General features: G+C 36.7%; 1 protein-coding gene across 4 annotated transcripts in view; it reads left to right on the plus strand.

The window, feature by feature from the left end:
- Positions 1–19,895, plus strand: part of Ndst4 (N-deacetylase/N-sulfotransferase (heparan glucosaminyl) 4) — a 259,969-nt gene that overhangs the window by 75,310 nt on the left and 164,764 nt on the right. Inside the window, exons 1-2 of one of the 4 annotated variants that reach the window (XM_013515259.1) lie at positions 16,360–16,401; positions 18,441–18,482. The exons of 2 other annotated variants lie outside the window; for them this stretch is intronic. The gene's annotated coding sequence lies outside the window, so the exon portion shown is untranslated. Of the gene's footprint in view, positions 1–16,358; positions 16,402–18,440; positions 18,483–19,895 lie in introns of those variants that run through there. One more of the 4 variants, XM_013515260.1, reaches the window with a different exon arrangement.

Raw genomic sequence — 19,895 nt, forward strand, 5'->3', positions numbered from 1 at the left:
TTTTTTTTTTGGTTTTTCTCCGGTACCGGGAACCGAACTCACGACCTTGCGCTTGCCAGGCAGGCGCTTTTGCCGCTGAGCTAAATCCCCAGCCCCTCTTTGTTTTTTTTTAAAGAAATAAATTTAAATGAAACATGCTTTATCCTCTATCAGGGACACTATTTTCTCATAGCCTTGTATACACCTAAAGGTACTGTAAGTGGTCCAACAGTCAAATTTGGCCATTTACTATCCTGTTGCTGCTGCTCTGATGTCACTTCTCTACCATAGTTCACACTAGATTTTCCAGTTCTTAGCTTAAGCATCTGGCCACTTGGGCTCACAGACCTCAGTCTACCCTGTTGTCATCTTCTGAGTCACACAATGAAAACATTCATCTCCCTCACTGTGCCTCCTCCACCTCATTCCCGTTTTTATCTTACTTGCTAACTTGTAAGTCAGTGTACAAAGAGCACCTGCAAATGTGCCCAGAGTTACAAGAGGAGATAATGTTCAGTTCCAACCCAGGCTCCCACTGAGAGAAAGTTTAGCTCCCACCTGGGATCCAAATTATAAATGAGTTTGAAGGACTGCAACTTCAGACCTTTGGGTTATTCTTATGCTTACAACTGTTTAACAGCCACTGACTGAAGCTCGTTTCTCTGACTATATAAGTTCAAATATTTTCAGTTCTGTCTAATTTTAGTTCCAGCATCTGAAATTTATCTGCCTTAGAGATTCCATTTTCCCGTGCTCTAAAATCTTTTTCACATCTAAAGTTTCCAAAACCATCTCTCAACTCATGTCTACTTTTTAAAATGTAACTCATTAAGATTTTTAGTCCATACTCACTTTTGTGAAATCTAAATATGTCCCATCCAATCTATGTGACAGAAACTGAATCTCTAATGACAGTATTTGGAGGTAGGACCAAAAAGAAGATGTTTCGGATTAATGCATCTCTAAAAAGAACTCGGGAAATGGTCTTACCACTCACACCATTGAGGACAAAGCAAGAAAGCCTGCTTCAGATGCCTGCAGCTTAATCCTGGACTTTCCAGTATCCAGAACTGTGAGAAAAATAAATATTTCCTTCCTCAATCTCCTCCTCTTGGGTATTGTGTTATCAGAGCAAACATACTAGCAGACCTGTTTCTTCCATCACATATATACAAGGCTTTGAATTAAACCAATATTAAGATCTGTGTTCTTGGCCATTGTACACGAGTAAATGAGCTTTCCTGAGACAATCACAGCAGGTAAATACCTGATCCCAGTTGAGATTTTGGAACATATTTACCTGCCACTCTGTTCACTCATTAGTTTCAAATAAAGGTCACTCAAATGATCTCTCAATATATTTCCCAAATATGTAATATATATGTATATATATATATATATATATATATATATACATAGATATAGTACTATAACATATATTATGTATATATTAATATGCATATGACATTACTTTTTTCTGTAACCTATCAGAGAATGATCCACCCTTTTTCCTGCCCAACCAATACTTCATCCTCTGCCCTCTCCCACCTATGTCTCTTCTGTAATCATGTTCTACTAATAAAAAGCTCCTGCTGCTGCCTGTCAACCTCTCCCACTCTAAGGCACACTTCTTCACAACCTACTAAGGAGCTCTGTACTTGTCAGTCCTAAAAACCCTTCCTTTGTCTTACTTTCTCACTGAAGCCATTTTTTCCCCTCTCCTCCTTGACATTTCTTTAAATCATAGTCTACTCTCTATATTAACACTTCCTTCCATCACTGTAGTGCTAGATGTCCTACATGTGCCTGTATAGATGATACCAATCATCCGGAACTGTAGCTACCTACTGGGCTCTGCCAATGGAAAACACACAACAGAAGCTTGGCCAAAAGAAAGCAGATGCAAGTGTCCATTTCTTCGGGGTCACTCCTTTAGACTAAGTGTCTCACAGGAGGTCTCATGGTTTTCCATTGTTGTTATCTATGCAGAGTTCTTTTTCTTCCATTGCTGCTAAACCTTCCTCCTTGTGGACTGAGGTATATAAGTGGTAGTGGAGGCCTGCCTCCATTCTCTGATTACTGTATTATCCTTTGTGATTTTGCTACTCTCTGCCCTCATTTTTGTAAATCATCCTTTTATTAAATTCTCCTTCAGTTACACTAATTTTAGTGTGGCCTGTTTCCTGTGAGGATCTTAACTAATACAATGTTCAATTCATATTCAATGTCATCTGGGTTTCACCACATTTTTGTAATAAACTGCTTTTGCTAAGTGCTCCAAGTACTTTCTAGCTCCTATTCTCAATTAATCCTCTGCAAATCTTATTATATTGACATTGAAATCACTTCATCTAGTGATGATATCTTAAAACTTTCTATTTTCCCAAATTCAGATGTAACAATCTTCTTTCATGGTAGCTTCTTATTGCTCTTCTTCATTTTATGTTTTAAAGAGAAAAAAGCAATTAAAAGATACAGAATTTCAAAACAAGATGATAAGAAATTGACAATGGTTATATTACATATTGTTATCTTCAAAATAGTTGCTCAGATTACCAGATATAGGCATGCAAAAACTGATCAAACAGTATGAGCACTAACTGTTCCTTTCAATAAACTAATAGAAATTAGTAGTACAATTATTTTAGCTGTCTGGTGTGTACACATATTTATATTTACATTTGTTTCCCATCCTTCTTTATACCTTTCCTTCATCCCAGTTGTTCTTTCCTTTGAGTATTTTTTTTTTGTTACCACCTTCTAATATCCACTCCTGAATTCCTGTTGTTCCTAGGGCTGCAGTGAAGCTTGGTTTTTTCTACAGTTTCATATTTATGATTCTGAGTGATCCACATAGTTTCAACAACCTCAGGAGTACTAAAGCATTCCAAATTTGAATTTGTACCCACATTCCTTGCTGAGATTCACATTTTCATACTAATGTACCTGTTATTCACTGTTCAGTGGCAGTCTCTGTCCAAATTAAACTATTATCTCTATGCTTAATGGAAGGTTTTCAATCTCTACTTATTGCTATTATTTTTGAAATCAAGTTGGCCCAATGAGATCTTCATACAAAGAATCCTGAGTCATCTTTGAAGATATCAACATGTAATACAACAAGCATTGTTAATTCCCTACCACTCTGTTTGTAACTCTGTAATGTCTGTACTGATCCTTTGCTATTTTGTAAAATGTTGTCTGTCTGTTAATATTTTCCTCCTTTTACTTCTAAAATTAAAAAAAAAAGAATCCTGAGTCATATCTGATCTCCATCATGTCCAACATCTAATCAGCACTTACTACTGATTATATCACCTAAGCATCTATGCAAATTTATATTCTCCAATTCTTCTCTACTACAAAGGCCTTCATAGAAATCATGCAGAAAACAATTTTGTCTACTGTGGTTATTGGGAGGTGTCTGTGAGCTGACACAAGCAAAGCTCCTTCAACAGTGTTTGTCAAATGAGTTAAGTGTTCAAATTGTTGATATGACTTAAAATTTAAATCTCCAGCAAGATACTGAGATACAATAGCAAAGAAATTACAAAATTAAATCAGGATATGAAGAGATTACAAAGAAATCATAAGTGTTTCTGGCTTAAAATTACTCACTGGCTATGTGACTATAAAAATGATAAAGACAGCAGTTTGTAAAAAAAAATCCTTCACTGGAAGTTTGAATAGTGTTTCTCTGTTTTGGTCTCACCTGTACTGTAATTATACTTCTAGAAGATAACTCCAGGAGTTGTACACATGCTGCACACTGTGTTAGACATGTTGATCTCACCCAGAAACTGACACATGGGATGACAGACTTTTTTAGTGAAGAAGCTAAGGAAGAGCAGGATTTTGTCTTTCATCCCGGATGGGAAAGGATCCATGTTTCAAAGGTAGCAAAGATAGGTCCTGTCTAAGAGCACTTTCCAAGGAGCCTCCGAAGACTCCACTAGATGTGTGTAATTGCTCACATGTGAGATTCACTGACAGGGAGTGGCCAACAAGGGGAACAAAATGCTATCCCATGCACCATGCAGAAACACAACCTAAGGTTAGCCCAGAATCCACAGCACTGTGATCCTTCAAAAGACTTCATGCAAACATTGCAATGGAGAAGAGAGATTTTTGCCACTTGCCAACCTAGCATCCTAGCATCCTTCCTTTGACCCAGGCTAATGGTTAAACCATAGCTCAATTTTGGGAGAGTACAGAAGTCAGCACAGAGCACAGAAGCGGATAGCCCCTCCTTCAAAGGGTGTAGCTTTGAAAAGGAGAGCCAGGAGAAGTCTTGCCTAAAGAAAGATTGATCTGCAATTAATGTCACTAATACCTCAGTCTGCCTACTTTTAATTATTAAGCAATTGAACTTAGGAGGAAGCAAAACTGTCCACTATCCAAGATAGCGCACACCAATTACAAAACTGCTCAAGCTTTCCTGTAGTGCAGGAAAAACAATTCCCATATACACCTTTTAAAGGGACAGTGAAACACAAAACAAAGCTGGCCTTTTATTTTTCAATTTGTGCATTTCTGTTGTGCATATATGTTAGTTCCTTTTATTGTTTGCATTATTGCTAACGTTGATGAAGATGGTGCTGGTTACCTAAGGACACATCCTCTCTCTTTCCTGAAACTATAAAAGCACCTCAATTCTTTTACTTAATTCTACTTTGGTTCTTTTTAAAATACATCTTCCATAAAACTACCAAAAGAGTTCATAAAGAATCCATTAAAACACAAAGTCATCAAGCCTCCCATAAATTCTTGCATAAAATCCTTTAACTTCTCTTTTTCTGTAAGCTCCTATGGTACCTTCTACCATGCTGTGCTTACCTATCTCTCAGGTGGTGCAGAAGGTAGGTGGGATGAAAGTCTAGATCAAGAGAAAAAAGAAAAGCCCAGCATGGTGAACGGTGAGTGACAATTGACAAAATTCTCCTGTCTGGACTTTAATGTGCTGATATAGAGAAAAAGGAAAGCAACTCAGAGAAGTGGTAAAGACCATTACTAATGGAGCTTCTTTCTTAAAATTGGGATTATTTAAAAGTCAAAACTTATACACACATATGTGTATATAAAGTATATATTTTCCTTAAAGTAATGAGGTCATAAGACAATATATGTCCAGGTGTATGTGTGTGCATGTTTTGGAGAATAAACATGCAGAAGCTATAGCTCCAGTCTATTTTATTGAAAATTCAAATCCTCTGTCATTTTGCTCATAGATTGTATTCTTCTAATGCAATTTTCTCTACACAAACACTACATGAACCCAAACCAATATGCTTTAGTAAGGCCAAAATATAAAATATAATGTATTTTAGAAATTAAGTTAAAGTTGACCTATGTGTCATCAAATGGCTAGCTGACAATGCAAAAGAGTTGCCAGGGAAATACCGCTTTGACTTTCCAGAGCTAAATTAAAGAATATTTGTAGAAAAAAACCTCCTAAAATACAATAACATGAATGTAAATCATAAATATTACTTTAAAGACTACAGTATCAGTTCAATTTGAGCATAAATGTTACTTTACCAATGTGACACCATAATAGAAAAGGACTAGCCTTAAAGGAATGATTCAGTCCATAGAGATTTTTGTACAGTTTACCAATTCTCATTGATAAAATCATAGAAATATATACTTTGGATTAGTATACATTTTATTTTTAATAAAGACTAGTATATTTGAAAGTAAATAAACTCAAATTCAGCCGTCACATTAAATCACATTCTCCATGTAAGGTACAGACTTGGCAAAATAGTTTAAATCTATCAAGTCAAGCTAATATAAATCTTAATAATATTTTATTTAGGATCACACTAAATAATGTCAAGGATATAGGCAATCAAAAGGCTCAAGTGAAGTAGAGAAGTTTCTAGAATATCAAGAACATTCCCCTAGCATAAACAAACCACTCTGTTCAATATACTGACATCCCTAAGGGAGGTTTGTGAGATCTCTTAACAAACTGTGGAGATTTTAAATCAGGAACTTTGATCATTTTATACACAGAATGTTTCATAATTCCTCAAGAGTTCAGGCCTTGTACAGGCTGAGTTCTAATTACAATACATAGTCTTCTGTAGGACATCATTCTCGGGGCATTAGAGATAAGCTCTCTCTTCCCTCTAGCAAACCTAGTTTATTTACCTAGAGATCCAGGTGGCAAGGTTGTTACATTAGGCCATTTGCCTTCTCTCTCTCTCTTTGTTTTTTTTTTGTGAGATGCCCTTAACAAAAGGAGACAAGTTCATATGAACATACACTCCTTTATAGGAATTTCAGTTTTATGGAGTGTTTTAAATTTCCCTAGGAGAAAGAATTTAATAATTTGTCTGGAATTATATATTGGCATAAATGTCTAAAACATATATTTTAAACATAGTGAAATAAAACCTAGCTAGAATATAGGAGACAAATCTTTCTGAAGCTTAAATTATTTATAACTACACTACTGATAATGTAGAACTCAAGAGAAATAGTGAATGAGAACAATAATTATGCTGGGTAAGTGAATATTCAGATGAAAAGAAGGAAATGGTTTTGATGAAAACCAAAAATAATGACTGGAAAGACTTTGTCAGTAATGCTTGTTATTACATTAAAATTAAATTTGTGTTCTCATTAAAAATACATACTTTGCAAAAAATGTAGTATTGACACACCTTTCTGAAGTCAAAAGATGAACTTTAAAAGCTTAAAGTTGTTATATTATGGTAATTTCTATTTATTCATCATATTTATGTGTATCTTTATTGAGCACAGAAAACAAACAATAATACTTTTGTAAGGGTTTTACTATTTTAGAATCTATTATCACATGTCAGAAGATGCTATTTGGAATCCACATGTGTTTAGAAAAAGAAGGAATGGTATAAAGAAAGACTGTGGAGAAAACAATACTGTATATAGCAATGTTTCAAAAGAAAAAATACGTATGGCATGAAATTTTCTCTGAGTGAAATATTTGCTGTATAAAACAAGGGGGGAAATGTAGAAATTAAAGAAGACTTGCTGTAAAGTTTATTTGAATACAACAAATCCCAAAGTATTATTAAAAGAAAAAAATATATTTCTTAGCAATTCATCCATGGCTTTTCATAAAAATATAAAAATAAAAAAACCAATTTCCTTTTTGAATAGCATGTTCTTTCTTAATAATTAACAAATATTTTGCAACTTTAAAATAATTTATGCTGAAAGGCTTAATTGTAAATGAAACTATTTTATAGTTAAACATAAACTAACTAATTGAACAATTAAATTTGTTAGAAGAGCCCTATAAATTCTGATGTTCTATTAGTAGTAGAAAAGCTGTTTCCTAACTTTAAATATATATACCTTAATAACAAAATAAGGAGGACATATCCACTACAATTACAATCCTACCTGTAACTGGCATTCATAACTGAAGCTAGAATTGTACCTTCTCTTACTACTGCTTCTGCTTCCCTGGTGGTATGACTCAAATCTTTATTCCTAAAAGTGTTGTTTCTTTCTTGGACTTGGATGTGATCTTGCATTGAACTTAATCCCAAAACACGGTAGTGTTAAAATACCCTATAGAATGTAAAGTATTCCCGCATGTTTACTAACTTCTCTGTGGTCAAGAACAGTCACCAGCCAGAACTCCTGTATTGTCTGTTGAATCTGGTGCTCAAAACTCCCATGTGGCTGAGTGGCTGTCTTAACTTCTTGTTCAGTGAATTGTGTGTTCTGGTGGAAACATTTTTCTCCTTGGGTTAAGGTTCCTAGGACACATAATGTTGTGTCAACAGGAAGAAAAAATTGCTACTGGGTTTTTAATCGTATTAATGAAGGTGGTCACTTTCATTTACTCTCCTGGATTCCTGAATCTGTGAATGAATCCTGGACAGAATATGAACAGCAACATATATTAGACACAGATTTACAGTATTTGTAACTGTCTGAACAACTTTGCCCCAGCTGCAAAACACAGTAAGTCCTCAGTTTATGAATATTCAAGTTGCAATCCTTCACAGGTGTACTGCATAAGATTCACTTGGTTGGATTAGGAACAAATCCAATACAAATGTTCCCCCAGAATGGAACTAGTTCATAAGTTGGGAACTTAGTGTATTTTCACCTAGCTCACACTATAAATAAAGCCATTCCACCAATTTACCCAAGCAATTACTTTAACATGTTAAGGAGTATGGTGAAATGGTGAAATCTATAAGAATTCTATTTCTGCACTTCATTGCCATTACGTGAGTTATGCAGCAGCAATGATCAGAGGCAATGATTGATGGATTATGGTAACCATGGATAAGCCAGGTGTTGTGACCCGTGCCTGTAATCCCAGCACTCGGGAGGCTGAGACAGGAGGATCGTTGCAAGTTCGAGACCAGCCTGGGCTACAAAGTGAGCTCAAGGCCAGCCTGAACTGCACAGCAAGACCCTGTCTCAAAAGACAGAAAAAAAGAAAAAAAAAAAAGAAAAAACATGGATAAGGCATAGTAGATGTCCATGGACATTAGTTTTACCAGGAGCCTTGTATGCAAGAAGGCAAATACAAATGCAGATTGTTCTAGTAAGAATAGAGTGCTGTCCCTCCCTTGTGACAAGCGGCCCAATGTAACACACCTGCCCTAAGTGCTGCCAGGTCAGTTTAGGAAAAACACTATTCTCAAATGTTCAGTTTTGATCTCTGCTTTGGCATATTGTGCACTTGGCAGTGGCCATAGCTAGATTATTCTGGAAAAGCCTGAATCCATGCTGCCAGAACCGTACATAACCTTGATCCCTGCCACCATGGCCACTTTGTTCATTGCCCAATGGACAATGATAGAAGTAGATGTGAGGAAGGCCGGCACTCACAGGGTAATCATATCTGTTCAACTATTAAAATTATCTCCTGAGATCACACTTCTGTAAGCGTTTGTATCAGAGGAAAATCTTGTCAGAATTTTTTTACAGTAAGAGGCTTTTCCATATACTTCTCTAAATTTCTTGGTCACCAATTTCTAATTAGAGCGCAACCTCAGTTCAAAAATGCTTTTGTTTGTAAACAACTTGGTTCTCAAACAAAAGTGTTTGGAAAAAAATTTTGTTTGATAATTTGCATGGGTAGTGAATACAGCCTTGGCCATCTTTCCCTCATAAGCATGGTCACTTTCCCCAGAATTCTGGAACAGATTATGATAGTGCCTCAGTTCATGAACTTGATTCTTTCCATGATCCTGGTCACAAACTGAGTTGGCTGAGAACTGAATTAAATTCAATGGTTCAGTGTTGATCTTATAAGAAAATTTGATTAGGTTCTCATCCAGTTCAGTTTAGGACCAGAATCGGAGACAATTGTGTTCAGGAGCAGAGGTAAGATGGCTAAGTTCATGAACTGAAGTTCCAGTGTATTTTATGCTCCTGCTAAGTCCCTGGCCACCTAGCCAAACATTTTGCTACAGACAATGGATTTGTGTACTATCATCTGACCTTTTCTCCTTCTTAGAAAAGTAAGTAGCCAGGTTCACTGTTTAAAGTTCTGTCCACTGGAAGGTTTCCCTTCACCACTGTCTTTTGGGGATATCCCAATAGTCCACTCTCACAGATTCCTACATAACCACTTGAATAACACTCACAAGGCTTCTTTTCCTGTTAGCAAAATGTAGGGAATCCCCTATGAAATTATGGATGCAATCTGGAAAGAAAAATCCATGTAGTGGAAGTGAGAACCATAGGCACTTAAGCAACTTCTTCATGTAATTTACTTAAACCTTCAAGCCCTGCTCTAGCCAAACTATTTCACATATCTCAGCTATTGCATGATGAAATGCTGTTGTAGGCACTCAACTTTGTAGCTCAATGTGTCTTGCAACATCCAGCTCATGATAGAAAGCTCATATTGCAAACAATTTGGTGGCAAACCGTTATTCATTCAGACCTAGTCTTTACTCCAGCTTGAGGCCAAAAGCTGTTTTTCAGAAGGAGAGTAGTTATCTACAAAGGATGGCACACCTTTGTTCCAAAATACTAAATGATTATTCTGCCATAACTTTGTGGGAATTGACAAAGGTCCACTTCTAGCACTATCGACCTGATGGACCATAGGATCTATGGGACAAAGGCTGTGTAGGAGCTAGGGATTATTACAAGGCCTTCTTTTACTCTGAACATAAAATGTCTCCAACAAGTCTAGAATAGTTACTGCCTTTTGCTTGTTAGCCCTAATCAATGTAATGCCATTAATGTAATGAGCCAATGTGCGTAGTGGAAAGGGAAGTGTGATCAAGATCCTTACGGAATAAATTAGGACATAAAGCTAGAGTGGAGATATCCACAGAGAAGACAGTGCAGGTATACTAGTGGCATTCGCAGCTGAAAGCTTGTGATAAACCTTATTTATAAAGATATAGAAAAAGGCATTTGCCAGGTCAATAATTACTTACCAAGTACCAAGGGTGATGTTAATTTACCCAAGCAATAAATCTATATCAATACAGCAGGTGCAACTTGACTTACCATTTGGCTAAGGTTAGGACAACACATTGTCATTCTCCCAGGTCCATCTGTCCTCTACACAGGCCAAAGAGGCATTGAGTATGTGGTGAGAGTCCCCATCCCTGCCTCTTTTAGTTCCTTGATGGTAGCACTAATATCTGCAGATCATGCAAAAATGTGAACCTAATCTTTCTTTACTAATTTCCTTAGACATTCTAGTGGCTTCAATTTGGCCCTCTTGACACAAAGTTTTCATTCAACAAATCAGTAAATCATTGTGAGTATTATGGCAGTGGTTACATATATCTATTCCAATTATGCATTTATACCCAGCATATAGAGCCCACAGATGCTTGGTAAGATTTAAGTCATGTTTCATCCAACTGAACAAGCAGTCCTCCAATTATCCTGAGAAAAAGAGAATCTCCTTCAAGGGCATTCAGGTCATTGGTGCAGCAGTGATTCTTAGGGTAGGGAATGGAATCAGTGTCCTTTCCACTTCATCCACAGGCATTAGCTACAATCCACAACTCTCATTATATTTGCCGGTTTGCCAAAAAAGATGTCTAAAAGTATCTTCTTCACAGTTACCCAACCCTTTAGGTTTCAGCAGTTAAGCTGCTGATGGGCAGTATCCAATGGAAATACGTTATATGTCTTTATTGATGAATCATACAGTGGAGTATCAGCTCTCTCCTTGCTACTGAAAATACAGGCCCTTTAATCCCCATAAATTTAATCAAATTAAAGAGCCAAGGTCCAAAAACTGAGCACTGATTTAGAGAACTTATTGCTAAAATTTCTTCCTCTAGAAATACCTTCAGTACCAAAATACATATTAAGATTCTCCAAAGAAATAAATTCATATCTTCATATTTATATTTGTATCTGTCTACCTATTTATAGATGTGGCTTAGAGACAGGGTGGAAAGGAAAAGCAGAGGAAATATAAGTAACTGGCTTTTGTGATTATGGAGGCCTAGAAGACTCAAGCATTTCAGCTGACTGTCTAGAGACCTTGGAAGGCTGTTGTCATGAGTTCTAGTCTGAGAGCTGTGAAGTTCCAAACCCCAGTAAGAGTTGGTGTTTGAGATTGAGTTCTAGGACAAGAGTCACATCTTAGTCCAAAATCAGCCTTAGAAATTCCTTCTAACACATTCACTGATCTCCTAGGGTCCTCAATTGATGGGATGAAGTCTACTTACATTAGAAAGTTAAATTTACTTTACTTAGTCAACTGATTCAAATGACAATCTCACTCAAAAATATACTCATAGAAGAGCTTGTCCAAATGTCTGGGTATCCTATGGCCCTCTTAGGAATTAGGATAAAATTAATTGTCATAATTATTTTGTCAACTGAGTCATTCATTTAATAAACATTTAAGACCTCCCACTGTGGTAGACTGGTAGCAGACACAAATACTATGAACCATTCCTATGTGCAGTTTGAAGCATAGAACATCAATAATATACCAAAGGCAGAATGGGATTTGGTAGTGTTAATATAAAAAAGACAGATTGCCTTTAATCACAAGCCTTGTAAACTGTTAGTTCAGTCTCCCAGGTTAGGAAGGTAGGAGTGAAATCATATAGACTTACAGGAGAACACAATATTTGCTCTAGGTATTGACTTGCAACTTGAAGTTATGTAGATATGAAAAACAAGCAGAATTTCATTGCTCTTATAGAATACAATGATTTGGACTCCAGCTGGATAAAGGAACTATTGGAGGCAGACTTAGAAAATTAAATTGAAGGCAGGTCACAGAAGATTTTACAGTGCTTTTTTTTATTGATTCTTTATAGATAGTGACCTATTATGGTCACAGGATTATGCTAAAGAAAGTCTAAAATAAAGGAAATGAGTCTATAAATTAAATGTATCATGGGAAAAACTGTGAAACCATGCTAGGGAGATGAGCAGGGCCTTGAATTTTTATGCCTTGACTAAAGCATTGCAGTGAAGTGATTGTAGCATTAGAAGAAAATGGAAAACTGAAAAAAGGAATAATTTTCAGATGGAAAAGAATTAAATTTTGGATATATTTAATTTACAAGGTATTTATTTTGAGAAGTTAATCAGGCAACTGTCCAGTGGATTGTGACTCAAGAAAGAGTTCCAGGCAAGATGTGCATTTAATGGACATACAAAATAAGCTGGAAATTAAACATGTTAAAGAGCAAAAAAAAAAAAAAAAATACTTGTGAGCCTGAAAGAAATTATTAGGATACTTAATAAATATTCTATATTGAAATATAAGAATGGTAATCATGCCATTATAAAGAATGAAAATAGTAGAAAGCTACCTTTGCTCAAAATCATGCAGAGATGGAAACAGGCAAATGTGATCAGACAAAATAATGATAAAAATACATATTCTGCAACTACTTTTTACTAATAAATTGTATAAAAGCTCTGCTAGTGATGGCTAGATTATGGGGAGGATTAATATGGCTTTTGGAAAAACATCCAGCATAAAAATATAGACTAATAAGGGGCTGGGGATTTAGCTCAGTGGCAAAGAGCCTGCCTGGCAAGTGCAAGGTCGTGAGTTCGGTTCCCAGTACCGGAGAAAAACAAAAAAAAAAAATATATATATATAGACTAATAACTCTCCAAAGGAGAATCAAAATTTTGTTGCCCCTTGCTCCTCCCTGTCAGCAGGGTAAAAAGGCTTTTGCGCTTGTAGACTTCAAAAAACAAACACCAAAAGCAAAAATAATTCAGAAGCAGTAAATGCAATTACTTAATAGAAGAAGTACATGCATTTGATAAAGGGATGTATAAATTAGTAAAGCTAATATAATTAACAAAATTAACGATGGAATTCAAAAGAAATTAAATTAAATTTTTACAGGAAAAAGCAGACTAAACAAATAGTCCATTATTAATTGTTTGTTTTACTTCAGGTGAAATAATTTCAGTAAAAGATGGCACTTCAGCAACAGACTTGGGGTGATAGTTTTACTTTGTAAACATCGAGTAATAACATAGTTGATTTAGAGTGACATTGAGCCATAACATCAAGTAGTGAAAATTTAAGATGCCAGTTCAATTTCCCATCCAACATCCAGACCATTTACAAGTGAAAGCTCCAATACATCACAGATAAATGTAAAAAGAAGAAGTTCTGCTGGTTGTAAAAAATGGCCTCAGGAATACTGGTCTTTAGCAGATATCATATCTAGATTGTGAAATTAATAGGTTATCATTTGTTTTATTATGTTATCATTGAAGCTTGAAAGCAATTGTTGCTGATCTGTACTTTTTGTTTTAATTTGTTTTCTGAAATTATAGATCAGTTCTAAAACTCTAGTACTCATTCTAGGTGGCCATTGAATCCACTGACATTATCTACTTGACCTCACAAACAAAAAGTACTCAGACACAGACAGACAGACAGACACACACACACACACATTTTCCTTCATTTTCTCACTCATATGTCCTATTTACAAAGTCTTTCATTAGTTCTTATGTTTTTGTATTAAATTAACTATGTTTTTTAATAATTTGATGCATGAAAAATAACCCTAATTTATATATTGCAGCCCTATAAATGCAAGATAAAGTAACTTTAATGCATTGAATGTGTTCTTACTTCTGTTTTTATTGCTTGGATTCTAGGTGAAGTAATTTTGTTTCAAGTTATACTGAATATAAAAATTTCAGTCCTAAAGTTCTTCAGAGAGATAAAATATTTTATATAACTAAATACATACTATATTACTTATGATTCTGCTATAAGCAGACATTACAGAAATATATTTTTACTATTTATTATTACCTGACCCTGTTTCTCTAATACATTGAATTATTCACTTAAAGTAGGTGTCTAAGTTTACAGCAGTGGAGCTTAAAAGAAATGTCAGTTCTTAAAGCTGCCAGTCATTTCAAAGAAGCAAATTTTGGTGATTTCAGGGAACAAAGTGATGTCTCATTGTTAATCTGAAACTGTTGTAAAAAGAAAGTTAAATGGTGCATGAAATATATTGAAAGGTTAAAAAATAGACTTGAATGGAGGATTCAGAGAGATAAGTGATAAGACTTTCTCAGGCTGCAGAAAAATAGATAAGTAGCAGAATGGCATGACAGCTATGAAGCGAGGTGAAGGTAATTGTTTAGTGTATCAGTAGACATGTAACATAGTGATGAATAGAAACCATTCAGAAGACAAGTGAGTCTTACAGTAGAATAAGATAAGCCACATAGAAGGATAAGCACATTGTGCCAGAGAACTAACCTTCTGACAGCAAACTGAATGTGAATAATATGAATGTTTGTATCATTTTTCCTCCTTTCTTTTTCTATTTGGCACTTGTTCAGAATTGTGGGAATGGTGAGAAAAAAAGTAAAAGCGTGTTGCATAAGAAAATTAAATGATCATCAATGTGAAAAAGCTGGAACATAGGATTCATTGACTATTATTTTTGCTCTTTGATTCTGAATCAGTGATAAAGTACAATAGTGTATTTAACTAAATGGCTGCAGAATAGTTAAAATTTTTCTTAGACAATGATTTGATTTTCATTGGTAAGGAAAAAAAGTGTCTAGCAGGTTCACTTAAAGTTGTTTTAAAAATTAGATTTCATGTGAAAGAATTGTAATATCATCTGCTATTCCAACACTATACCCAATCATTTAAGACATCATAGCCACTGGGAGCCATGTGACAAAAACTACATGCAAATATTCTTGCCATGGATGCATGTCTTACTTTATATGTACTATATGTATTAAGATTCCAAGACTTCATATATTATATACATTTAAAAAGTAATAGACCCTTAATACCTCAACAAGCTAATTTATAAAAATAAAAATAACCAAATTATATTACATTTTAAGTTTAAGAAAACATAATGTGTTTTCTTATACTTTGATATGAAAGAATAAGTTGTCATCCTGCAGGGTAAAGGGAAGAAGATGAGAAAAGATACCTTAAGGCTGAATTTTAAGGAGTTAAATTAGCTTGATTTTAATATATTCTTTTTTTTTTTTTTTTTTTGGTTTTTCTCCAGTACCGGGAACCGAACTCACGACCTTGCACTTGCCAGGCAGGCGCTTTGTCACTGAGCTAAATCCCCAGCCCCAATATATTCATTTTGATACTTTTGAAGTGAACAGTCCAGATTCAGTTCTTCCCATCACTGAGATACATTTCTTGTTCAATTGTGTATTTTCAGTGATAATAATTCTCAAAAATAGTTCTCAAAATTTGTAAAAGCATGCAGAATATTAGGAACATTATCCTACAAAACAGTGACTCACATGGTGAGTTTAAGTATCTTCATTAGCAAAGAGGTGTTTACTTCAGTGAATTTTATGAGGATTGTTACTCTTAAGAATTCTTATTATAAGGTTACTCTAGTAAATTAGTAAAGAACTGGAAAATGAAGGAAAGTCTGTGACCTCCCCTCAAAATATCAGAAGCACTGAAATGGATGGAAGAGCTAACAGGCACAGTCTACCAGCCACAGAAAACTCCATGTTCCATCTGATATCTTGCATGAGTGCATGTGTATGTGAAGGTTTGATGCATGATTAATGGAAAGCCACTGTGATAGCTATATCTGTGTGACATTTTTGTTAGCCCAATACTATATTATCAAATTAGCCATCTGTAAACAAAGCTGTGTCTTCTGTCTTGAAAGACAATCCTAATGTTGCAACAGCAAGTAGAAACACAGATTTATTTACGTAGACGGGTACTAATAGGGATCATTCCCAGAATATCAGGACCTGATCTCTGGTGGTCTAGAGCTTATATGAGATAAGCAAACAGGAAGTACAGACGCAGGATGGCTTGGTAATTGTGTATTGTTTTATACAATATGCATCATAGTGACCAGCTATACATCACAGTGACCACCTGTTTCTAGGAGACGTAAGTAACCAGAACTGCAACCAGAACTATTACCCAGGCAACCGAAAATGACGTGTGCTGGCTAGGTGAGCATTATCTGTTACATTTCCCCCCTCTTTTAATTTCCTCAGTAAATCTTTGCTGGACATATTACCTGTGATCTTTTGAGACAAGGCCCAACTAGAAGCAGAAACATTAGGGTTGTCAGTGATCCTAGGATGAACTCCAAGGTCCCCAAGACTGTCTTATTACAGAGCTTAACCCTAAGTTGCTTGTTAGAAAAAGATATAATTTAGGTCTGTCTGTTCTGTAACATTACTCTGGCAAGGTAGTGAGGGAGTTAATCTGATATAAGACAGTATCTACTATGCCTCAGGTGCTCATCAAATTTTGGTTAAGTGTTTGATTGATTGTTTTATTCTCTTGGGCAGCTGTCTGTAGAGTTTAAGGAAAAAACACACCTAGCAGGGGCAGGGAAGCAAGGACTGGAGTAAACAGAATCCAGGTTAATCAACAAAAACCACAGCTAACAGGGGGGTAGGGAAGCAAGGCCTGGGGTACGCAGCCTGAAAAGACACAAAAATCAAGGGGAATAGGCATAGAGCAATCCTGTGAAGGATGTCTTCAAGTTTCAGCCATGTATGGACTGGTCAGCATGCACTGGCTTTTCCGAGGAGCTTTCCAGATAAATTTTTCAGCAGATCTCAGGCTAGACTTCTCAGACTTGTAGAGGTAGTCAATATGTACCTGGTTTATATGTGTGTGCAGGAATGTCTACAGATACAGCTGATCTTTTAATGGGCTACAAGTTAGGATTCTTTTTTTAACTTCTTAGAGCTTTTTGGTCTGTATGTTGTATGTAGATTTTATTTAGTCTAGTTTTTGAGTTCCCTCTGCTACAAATGCAGGCCTGCTGTCACTGGCAATGATCAAAGGTAGGTCACATCTAGGGTTCATTTTTTTTACAGCAGGGCCCTACAAACATTTATTGCCTTCTCAGTCTGGGTAGGAAAGGGGAGGTCAGGGCCAGTGACACAGACCCTGAAGCTTGAGCTGGCTACAGGGGTACAGGTGAGAGCACTGCAGCTTGAGCATGGAGAACGTTCAGTAGGGGCAGGTTTGGTTCTGTATCATTGGAGGCAGGCTTCTAAATAGCATCAGGAAGAGTAGTAGGAGAACTTTGGCCCAAAGAACTTTGTCCAAGACCACAGCATACCTAACCTGTCCTAACAGAGTTACTTCCATCCATAGACAGGGTGTACTTAGAATCTGTCGGGGGGGTTATTTCAGTCTGATTGACTTGAGAACAGTTTATCACACAGTACCAGGCAGTCATAGTCTGTCGGGTCCAGCCCTGTGGGCAGATATGTGGCAGGATTGAGTGGTTTTATTACCAGAAGAGTCAAGAATGGATTTTTGCATAAGAGTCCTTGGTACTGGATGAGGTCTAACACAGCATGTGGCACTTGGACAGTTAGGTCTTGGCCTAAGGTGAACTTGGGTGAGAGGTAAGAGTATCATTTGCCCTGGTGATGGTAACTTTTTGACAGAGGGAACTTTTGAAGGCAGAGAGTTCTGTTACATTGTCTACCAGGACAGTCAAATGTTTGCCTCCAACTTTTTCACTGACTGTGGGCTCTCTGGGGCCCAATTTGATAGAGCTCTGTCTGTCCCATCTGTTCAGGCCCGATAGGGTGCAACTCATTTATCAGGGCGGACAGTCCAATTTTTCCTCAGCCAAAATGTGAAACTCAGAAGGAATTGTTGACTATCATGGTGTTGGATGACACCATCTGACCAGGATAGGTGTGTAAGCAAAAGGCTCTGGAAGGAGGGCCTTTGTGGCCAAATGCAAGCAATGGCTAACTAGAACTAGTTCAACTGGCTGGAAGTAGACAAATCAGGAGCAAGGAGTGAAGCTATAGGTGTTGGCAGCAACTGCTGTAGCTGACAAGGGTACCAAGGTCAAATTCTCAGGAAGAACTGGCCACTTTTTCCCTTCTTTTCTTTGAGATGCAGGGAGCAGTTTGGTTTTGTTTTTAACTCCATAAAAGCCCTTTTTCCTGCAGTCAGGGACTGTGGGTGTGGGTTTTAACTCATTAGTTCTTATTCTATCTCCCTACAGTGTGTGCTGTGTCCCCCTGAACAATGGTGCAACAGACAAAGGGTAGGTGCCCTTCAGAGAGAGACCACTGAGATGCCCACCTCACCATGCCCCTTATGGGGACTTAGGCACAATTTAGCTAAGCAGGGTGCAAGACCTCTGTTAGGCCATATGTTAATTGCCACAGAACTGCAGGTGAGGGCCCAGTCATCCACCACGACCAGTGCTTTCCAGTCTTTGTGCAGAGATGGAACAGCCTATTGCTTATGCTGTCCATTCGACTCACTCATACACTCATTCAGCAAGCACTCAGAGGTTAAACATTCCAACCTTCCTTCCCCTGAGGGTGGCCTTAACTATCAAAAGTTGATCAAGCTGTTCTTCTCCTCAAACTGAGCAGGAATGACTGACTAACTAACCGAGGTCCCCCTAGGGGTTTTACAGGAATCAGGAAAGCAGACAGACAGGCAGACAAACAGGATGATTGCATCCTCCTCCCTTTGGGATCCAATATTAGCTGCTTGAGCAGGGATCCAGGAGTCCTCCTCTAAACATCCAAGGGGACTCAAGAAATCTTGAAGGCATGCCTTGCTATTTGGACATGGACAGGTCCTTGCTCTTTCTGCAAAGGTCATGACTGGTGACCAAAGAGATAAGCGCAGTTGGTTTTCCTGACCGACGCATCAGATGCAACAGCAAGTAGAAACACTGAAATAGCCCTTGGGATCTGGAGGCATATTTGTTTACATTGACTGGCACTGATCAGGTTCAGAATATCAAACCCTAATATCTGGTCATCTAGGGCTTATATAGGGTAAGCAAGCACAAATTACAGAGGCAGAATGGTTTATCAGTTGGGGATTGGCTTGTACAGTGTGCATCATAGTGACCAGCCGTTTCTAGGAAACCAAAGCAACCCAAACTGGAACAAGAACTATTAACTGTCAACTAAAAAACTGAAGTGTACTGGCTTGCAGTCCATTTTCTGTTGCAATATAACTGTCTCTTACCCTTGCCAGATAAATACAGACGGTAAACTAAGTAGCAGTAAACACAACAGTTTCTAGGCAAGATTACCAGTTAAAGTTTTAGATGAAATCTGGAAAAATTATTGAAAAAATTATGATCCAGGTAGAATAAAATTTCCTAATATATTAAATTATGGGTCTAGAATTAGTCCACAAACATAATCATTGATAAATCCCAAAATTATCTCTTCTTAAAAGCCTAGGACAAAAGTTAGTGGTAACTTTGTGGAAATAATGGACAAATGGGTAGTATAATTATTATGACACAGAGCTTTTTAATCCTTCTTTAACTTTATTTCATGTATCCTGATAAAACTTGACAGTTATGAAAGTTTATTAAAAGGCAGAAGTGTAATCACTTCTTCTTGTCTGTCTAGAAAGATTATCCTATCTCTGAATCTCCTTGTAATCAACTGAGAACTTCTCTAGTGCATCCAAAAGTCTCACC

Source organism: Chinchilla lanigera, unplaced genomic scaffold, assembly GCF_000276665.1.
Source record: "Chinchilla lanigera isolate Chin_1 unplaced genomic scaffold, ChiLan1.0 scaffold00027, whole genome shotgun sequence".
Classification (NCBI taxonomy): Eukaryota; Metazoa; Chordata; class Mammalia; order Rodentia; family Chinchillidae; genus Chinchilla; species Chinchilla lanigera.